Genomic DNA, 8,361 nt, shown 5'->3' with positions numbered 1-8,361 from the left:
CGCCTCGCGGAGCCGCACTGGATCCCTACGGCCCGGTCTGAGACGCACCGTCCCGTACCGGCCGTACGCCGTACAAAAGCGACATGCCTAGGCGCTGGCATGGGCGGACGCCGGAAAGACCAAAATCCCGTGCCGCATTCTTATCGATCCAGGATCTCAAGCCACTCACATCACGAGGAACCTGGTAGAGAAACTGAAATCGAAGCCTTTCGCCCACACGGACCTCACGATGGCCACGGCGGGAGGACAGGTGACCAATATCCATAATTGCGGAATTCACCAGAAGAAGGTCAGATCCACCGAAGGATAAACCCAACGAAAAAGCAGCTCAAACAATGAAGGATCTTCAATTCCTATGGCAATCCGAAGACGTCGGTTTCGACGACGACCTCAGAGAAGAATCACAGGAAGAAGAAGACAGTCTCAACAAGGCGCTCATCGACCATTTCAGGAAAACCACCTTCCGAGACGAAAATGGAAGATATATATATATATATACGTCCTCAAACTACCATTCAAGTCGAACATCAGATCACTAGGTGACAATCAAAATCTCGCCAGATCGCGCCCCCACTCCTTCTTGGAGAAGCTCAAGAAAGATCCAATCAAATTGAAGGCGGTCGACGACGAAATCAAGGGATACATAGAGGCAGGATTCGCAGAGAAAGCTCAACCAAGGAAGGCAGGTCAACTGTCCCACTATCTACCCATTCAAGCGGTCTTCAAAGCGAAACCAGATTCCCCTCTGGGGCTGAAAACCAGAGTGGTGAAAGACGCCAGCGCCAGGCGCACCAACGAAGCGGGTCTCAACGACGCCGACGTCCTCCACTGCGGTATCAACCTACTTCCGGAAATCACGAACGTCTTACTCAAGTTCCGGCAGTACAAATACGCCTTCACGGCGGACATCGAGAAAGCGTTCCTCCAATTCAGGATCGCCGACAGCGACAAGAACTTCCTGAGATTTCTCTGGCCCTTGGGCATCAGCAACAACAGTTCCGCCAGAATCCAGGAGTTCTACGCAGCCAGGCTGGATTTCGGTTTAATCTGCTCACCGTTCCTACACTGTCAAGGAATCAGATTCCACCTCGAGTCAGCAATAAGGGACTACCCAGATGACACGCCCTTCCTCGAGGAAATCATGAATCACTTCTACATGGACGACATCATATCGGGAGGGTCCACGATTAATGAAGTGAAACACCGGATCAAGCTCCTATCAGACATCTTCACGGAGGGCCATTTCCCCCTGAAAAAATGGTCAACGAACTCCTTGGAAATCGGGAATCTCATCAAGAAAATCTCTCCGATCGAGGATCCAGAAATCACGACCGGTGAATCAAATACGAAGGTCCTTGGTATAACATGGAATCAAGTCCAGGACTACATCAGCGCTCCAACTTCGAAAGCCTTCAAAGAACTTTCCGAGGGAACACCGTCCAAGCGGAAACCGCTAAGAGCGCTAGCTCAAATTTTCGACCCCCTGGGCATAATCAGCCCGATCACCGTCAACTCGAAGATCCTCTTCCAGGATCTCTGGAAATTAAAATTGGGATGGGACGACCCGCTACAGGGCAGCCCTCTCGAACGTTTCACTATCTTCAGAGATTTAGTCGGCCAGGCCGAGCATCTCAACTTACCCCGTCAAATGCTGCCGGCCGACGCACACACCAGAAGAAGACTCTTCGTTTTCTGCGACGCCAGCCTACACGCATACGGCATCGTAGCATATCTCAGAGAAGAAAACTCCAATCAAAAACCTCGTCCTATCAAGAGCGAAAGTCGCTCCAGTCAAACCATCAAGCATCCATCGGCTGGAGCTTTTAGGAGCTCTCCTGGCAGCCAGGATGACCAAGAAAATAATCGATTGGGTCGACTTCAGAATCGACGGGGCAGAATTATTCTGCGACAACTCCGCGGTCCTCGGATGGGTGTCCTCCAACCCGAAACCTTACGTCGCGAATCGGATAAGAAAAATCCGACACCTCGTGGGCGACACTGAATGGCACTATGTGCGTTCAGAAGAGAACCCAGCAGATATTCTATCTCGAGGCGCGAACATTTCAAAAACATCAATCGCCGACTTATGGTTCAACGGGCCACAGTGGCTGCATCTCGTTAGCTCAGATCTGGAGAGAAAAATGGAATTCGATCGAGCGGCCAGGCCGCACAGAAACAACGAGAGTCGAGACGAAATCCGACACGAGATGAAGAGTGGCATCGTTTCGTTGCTGAACGCGTCGAGCGAAAATCCAGAGGATCGAATATTCTTCGAGAAAAATTTCTCCTGTTGGTTGAAAGCTATTCGATTCCGGGCGTTCATGCTTCGTTTAAAAAAGAAGGCCTCCGCGGCACGGTCGAGAATCCAGACCAATTCTAGGTGCACCGCGAGAGGAAAAAGCGAACTGAATACAATCGACGCAGAGGAAATGACATCAGCCAGGCTGAATCTGATCGAGCTCATTCAACTGAAATATTTTCCCGAGGAAATCAATTCAGACGGCACCAGGGTCAGACCCAAGAGCATCCTATTCCAATACAGCCCGTTCAAGGACGACGACGGCCTGCTCCGCTGCAGGACTCGCCTGGAATTCGCGCCTGAATTGACACGGGAACAGAAATTTCCGATCATTCTCCCAGCAGATTGTAATCTCTCCAAGCTAATCATCAGACACGTCCATGAGAAGAGATGTCTCCACTTCGGCGGCATTGCTGGTCTCCTGCTCATTCTCAGGGAGGAGTTTCTGATCATTCACGCAAGAAAACTCGCGAGACAGGTCATCTCATCTTGCGCCACATGCAAAATCTTTCACGGCCAGGCCGCAAGTCTCCCAACGGCTCCGACACCAGCATTCAGGCTGGAGACGGCCCCACCGTTCTACCACACAGGCTGTGATTTCGCCGGTCCCATAAAATACAAGAACGACTCGGGCGAAAGAGCGAAAAGCGACATTCTCCTATTCGTATGTGCAGTCACCCGTGCGATTCATCTCGAGCTAACAACCGACATGTCGACCTCAGAGGTCCTCGGTGCTCTACAGAAATTCGTGAACCGATACCCCTCAGTTACCACGATCACATCAGACAACGGGTTATCGTTCCAGAGAACGGCGAAGGAGCACAAGCTCTTATTCGACCACATCGTCAATGGAGATGTAAAGAAATGGCTCGCAGACAAATTCATCAGATGGAACTTCATAACGCCAAACGCTCCGTCTCATGGGGGCTTCTACGAGCGACTGGTCCAGTCAGTCAAGCGACCATCGAGAAAAGTTCTCGGAACGTCAGTTCCACATTTTCGGGACCTCGAGATTATCTTAAGCAACATCGAGCTGATGATCAATAAGCGCCCAATAACAACTGTTGCATCGGGCGTCGACTCCACGGAAGCCCTCAGCCCGATGGACCTATTGCACGGTCATCGAGGCGACACCTTCTTCCCTCAGCATGCCGCCAGCCCGATGAAATCCAAGGATTCAGATAAAATCATCTTCTCCAGGAGATGGACCTATCAGCAGAGGATCCTGAACGCCTTCTGGAAAAGATTCCACCGCGAATATCTGAGTTATCTGAGATCAGCTCATAACAGACTCCCCATTCCGGCCAGGCCGCTGAAAATCGGCGACATTTGCCTGCTTGAAGACTTGAACGCCAACCGGGCTTATTGGCCCCTCTGTAAAGTCATAGCACTCAAGAACGAGGCGACGCCTGGGGAGTCGAGATCGTGCACCATCAAAACGGCCACGAATCAAATTTTCCACCGTCCGATTACTTAGCTCTACCCGATAGAACGTCCCAGGGACAACTAAACACCCCCTGAGACTCTCCCGTCCCCCCCAAAAAATGCAACTCTCTGAATCGGAGAACTTTTTATTCGTCCGCAAAACATATTTCAAGCAGAAAAATTTCGGTTTCCGGCGAAGCGCCGTGCGTTCCGTGAACCGACAAGAACCTCGGCCAGGCCGGGGGGAAGTTGGGCCGGCTGCCGGCGTCGGATTCCCGGATTGGGGAGCGGAGTCGGGGGCAGCACGGGCTGCCCGGTTTGGGGGTCGACGGGCCGCGGCGGCCGCTCGTGTTGTGGTGCGGCGCGCGGATCCTGGATCACTTGTACCAGATAGGCCCGTCGTCGCTCGGTTCCTTCATCCATCTCCTGGAGACTTCGGACGTCGGGCCAACAGACGTCGATCGGCTCGCGTTCAAGCGGAACCGTGAGTTGGTGTGGCTCACCGGTCTGCAAGTTGTCCAGGAGGCGAAGATATGCGCCGGCGTGGGCCGCAAATTGGGGCGGGCGGTACCGCCGTTGGCGGGTCAGGAGGGGCCTCGGGGGACAGACGGTCGTCTTCCTCAACAGAAAACGGGAATAGTCCCGGAACGGCTGCCGTTCCCCGTCGGTGAGATCAAACCAGAAATGTCTGGCGATATATCGGCAGTCGCGGACACGAATACTGGTATTCTTTAAGTGGTGGTCGAGCCGCAACTTATAGACCAGACCCAGTGGGGTGTGGGAATATGGGTGACGAGAGTTGCGGGTTCCTGGAACTGTTTGGGCCATGTCGATGAGGTTACAACTTCAAACAATCTGGAGCGACAAGTGGCTTCCGAAAGACCGCGCACAGAGAAGGGATGAGACCGGACTGGCCCGCCAGGGTACAGAACTTGCCGCAAGGCGGCGCGACCTACATCAGCGCGAAATTTTAAGCTGGAAAGCAGTCATCGGCAGAATTCCGCGGCTCCTCGTGGCGTTTCCCCGGAATTCGGGGGGGGGGGGGACTGTCACGGACGGATGAGGTATCCGTCGCGTCACGACACATCTCGCCCATTCAGTACACCATACAATCAGCACATAACACTCACAGAGAGATCGAGTCGGGGACGAGTCACAGTGATTCCTTTAGAAGTGTCAATATCGCGGATAATCCGCTATTCATGTCCAGGACAAGCAGTCCCATATTTATGAACGTCAATATATAAGCACTGGGGTGTGCTCGCGCGTAGTTTAGGTACGTCCACCAGTGCAGCGCTGGCGGCCGGCGCTTCGCGTCAGCTGCTTCCGTCAGCTGATTCTCTGTCAGCCGGTCGAGAGCAGAGAGGTGTGGAGAACACTGCGGCAGCCACAGTGGCGACAGTCGCGGAGAAGTTGAAAGGGTTGACAGACGGTCAACAACAACATCAGTTATCAAGATAACGTAGCGGCCATCAGTGCTCCTCGTGATCTTCAGCGTCCGGGTTCAAACCCCGAGGAAGTTTATTCAAATCAACGACGATCGGAGTTTCAATCTCCCTGTCGTCCTCATTTCATCATCTCCAGGAGATATCCACCCAATTGGATATCACCATTAGTATAGCGCAGCGCACCCCGCGTGAATTCTACGATATCAAGTCTTGTGTCTTCATTTATCTTCGAGGCTCAGAACCTCTATCAGCGAGGTGCGTCCGCCACAACATGTATGTGCGTTGAAGTCTCCCCGATCACAAGGCCCTTCCCCAGGCATCTGCTATATATGAAGGACGATACTGACCTGCAGAGTTTTCGATTTGTGTTCATTGATGAATGTTCGCAGTCAACAGATATGACGACCCATTCATCTTCTCCTCTGTTTATAGTTGTCGCCGTCCAGGCTTGGCCCTTCTCTGTCCACGAGACGTCTACGCGGGACGATGTTAAACATCCTACACCCCCATTGGCTTGTCTTCCGGACGATCCTCTTCGGTTGCTGCCGTTCCATGTGTATCCGTGGATTCTCGGCGGATTTTCCTCGTTCAAAAGTCGTGTTTCGCATACTAGGACCGTGTCGACATTATTGCCCAACATATCTACTTCTAGCTGCGACCATTGTGACCTCTTCACTCTTGTCCCATTAAGATTGATGGCCGCAATCGTGATTGTGGACTGTTTTTGCGTGATATCACGCCTGTGGGGACCTAAAGTGGGAACTGGACGTACTAGATGATAAAGTCTAGTTTGAATTGAATTGAATTGAATTGAATTGAATAGCTCCTTTATTGTAAAGGGGGAGGGTACATGCAGTATCCGAAAACAAATAGAAAATATCACAGCCCCTGGTTCCTAATGGCGTGTAATAACAAGATATTCGGGGGGCCCTGGGAATGTGCTAACTTGGATATCCTCCATGCGAAGAGGTTGTTTACACGTTCAGTTCTGGAGACGAATTTAGGCATGACAGTACAACCACTTCTACGCGTATTGAGCCTGATGTCAAAGAACAGATCCAGCAAATCGGCTACATAGAGCTGTCGGAGGACGCGGAGATCATACTTATCGAGAACCTCAGACATGGGGGGGGGGTTCCAGTCGTGATACGAGCAGCGAAGAGATAACCGCCTTCGGAAATAGTTCTGGACCCCATCGATTAATTTACGAAGATGAACGAGGGAGGGCTTCCATACCGGGGCACAATACAGGAACCGCGAAAGTACCAGCGACTTGAATAGGCGAACATATAAATCTGGTTGTCTGACGACAAGGCAGCGAAAGATCGAGTTGACAAGCGCTTGAGAGGAGCGTACCAACTGACATACATGTTCGCCGAAATCAAGATCCGGGCGAATCCAAACCCCAAGATCTCTCGTGGAGGGGGAGCAGGAGAGAACAGCACCGTCAAGCGAGTAATTCCAGTCGAAGCCGGATCTGAGAACCACTGTCTTCTCATGGGACAGCGACATACAATTATCGGAGCACCAGCGTAAGACGCCGTGGATGGCTTCCTGGAGACGAACGCAATCGTCAGCCCGCGAAACCGATGACCACAGCTTAAGGTCATCGGCATAGAGCAGGTAGTCGATATCCGGAGGTAGATAGTCGCCTATGTCGAGCAGGTAAATGGCGAAGTAGCAACGGGGAGAGCGAGCTCCCCTGCGGGGACCCACTTGAGGCAGGGAAAGGATCACTGCGGACACCGTCCACCATTACTCGAAAAGAACGATCTCTAAGAAAAGACTCAATCCATGCGACGGTGGAGTGGTGAATGCCGATGGTACGCAACTTAACGAGGAGACGAGCATGGTCCATCCGATCAAAAGCGCTACGCTGATCAAAGTATATACAGTGCAGGTGTCGTCGCTGATTGAGGATGGAAGCCCATTTTTGAGTCATAACAAGAAGTTGTGAGCAAGTGGACCGGTTTTTGACGAAACCATACTGTTTATCGTCAAGGAGGGAATTTTTCTCAAGGAAAGAATAGAGATGTGAGACAATGATCTTCTCAAAAATCTTACATGGAACAGAGCCCTGAGCAATCGGGCGATAATTCCGAGCGTTATCCCGCCTACCCTTCTTGAAAATCGGAGTGACGACGGATTGACGAAAAAAGTCGGGAACAACCGAGTCATTATACGATCGCTCAAAAATTAGGGCGAGTGGTTCCGCCAGAAAAATGGCAAAGCGTCGCAGAAAAATCGCAGGGATGCCGTCGGGGGTGATGTTAGCAGTAGGCATCAGCTCGCAGAGGAGAGAGTAGACTTGAGACTCATCGAAGGCAAGAAACGAATCAGGGAACAAGCTTTGGCGGGCTGCCGACCTAGGAACTGAACTGGGACGTCTCCCGTGGATAAAGACGGAAGCGAAATGTTCCCCAAGGACTCGAGATTTATCACTTGGATCAGTAATCCGGAGAGAGTCGACTTTGAGTGAGGGTATGTGGCCGCGAGGACGCAAACGATTGTTGACATACTGGTAGAAAGACCGAGCGTCTCTGAAATCGAGTTTAGACTCGGTGAGGATACGGGGTCTTCTTGAGGCCTTGATCAGTCGATTGCTGAAGGATGGGTCATTGGGACCGGAGCGAGCAAGGAGGCGAGAGATAAAGGCATGAACCGAAGTCGCGTTTGAAGAGATATCAAAGGGGGGAACAAATTCGGAGATGAGGGATGAGCAAACATCGATGAATTTGATATACATCTGCTCTACGGAGAGGCAGTCAGCGAAAAATGCCTTCCAGTCAATTAGATCCAGATACCCGGCAATCGCCATCGCGTCCATGCGACGAAAATCTGGCCGTGAGGATATAGGCGGAGGAGGTGGGGAGAGGTCCAGAATGTCGAAGCGGATGGCAAGATGATCTGAGGGAATAGGCGGGGAGACAAGCGAGATGCGGTCGAGGGCGATCGGGAACATTAGTAAGCAGCAGATCAAGGATGCCTCCATCTCTATGCGTCGGGTGATTGATGAGCTGCTGTAGATTGTTGTTGAAACAACAGTTAGAGAGCAGGCTCTCGGGCGAGTCCGACACGTGCAGAGGGAGCCTAGACCAATTGATTTGCGGAAGATTGAAATCCCCCAAAACAACAACAGGAGCATCGGCGGATGACAAGAGGTTGATGGCCGAGCAGGCCATGGCCACG

At 51.9% G+C, this 8,361-nt stretch overlaps 1 pseudogene; it reads left to right on the top strand.

Annotated features, from left to right (window-relative positions):
• Positions 1-229: 229 nt before the first annotated feature.
• LOC100901601 (uncharacterized) lies at positions 230-3,776 on the top strand (annotated as a pseudogene).
• Positions 3,777-8,361: the final 4,585 nt, after the last annotated feature.

Source organism: Galendromus occidentalis, unplaced genomic scaffold (genome assembly GCF_000255335.2).
Source record: "Galendromus occidentalis unplaced genomic scaffold, Mocc_1.1 scf7180000077502, whole genome shotgun sequence".
Lineage (NCBI taxonomy): Eukaryota > Metazoa > Arthropoda > Arachnida > Mesostigmata > Phytoseiidae > Galendromus > Galendromus occidentalis.
This window is presented reverse-complemented; position numbering and strand designations above follow the sequence as displayed.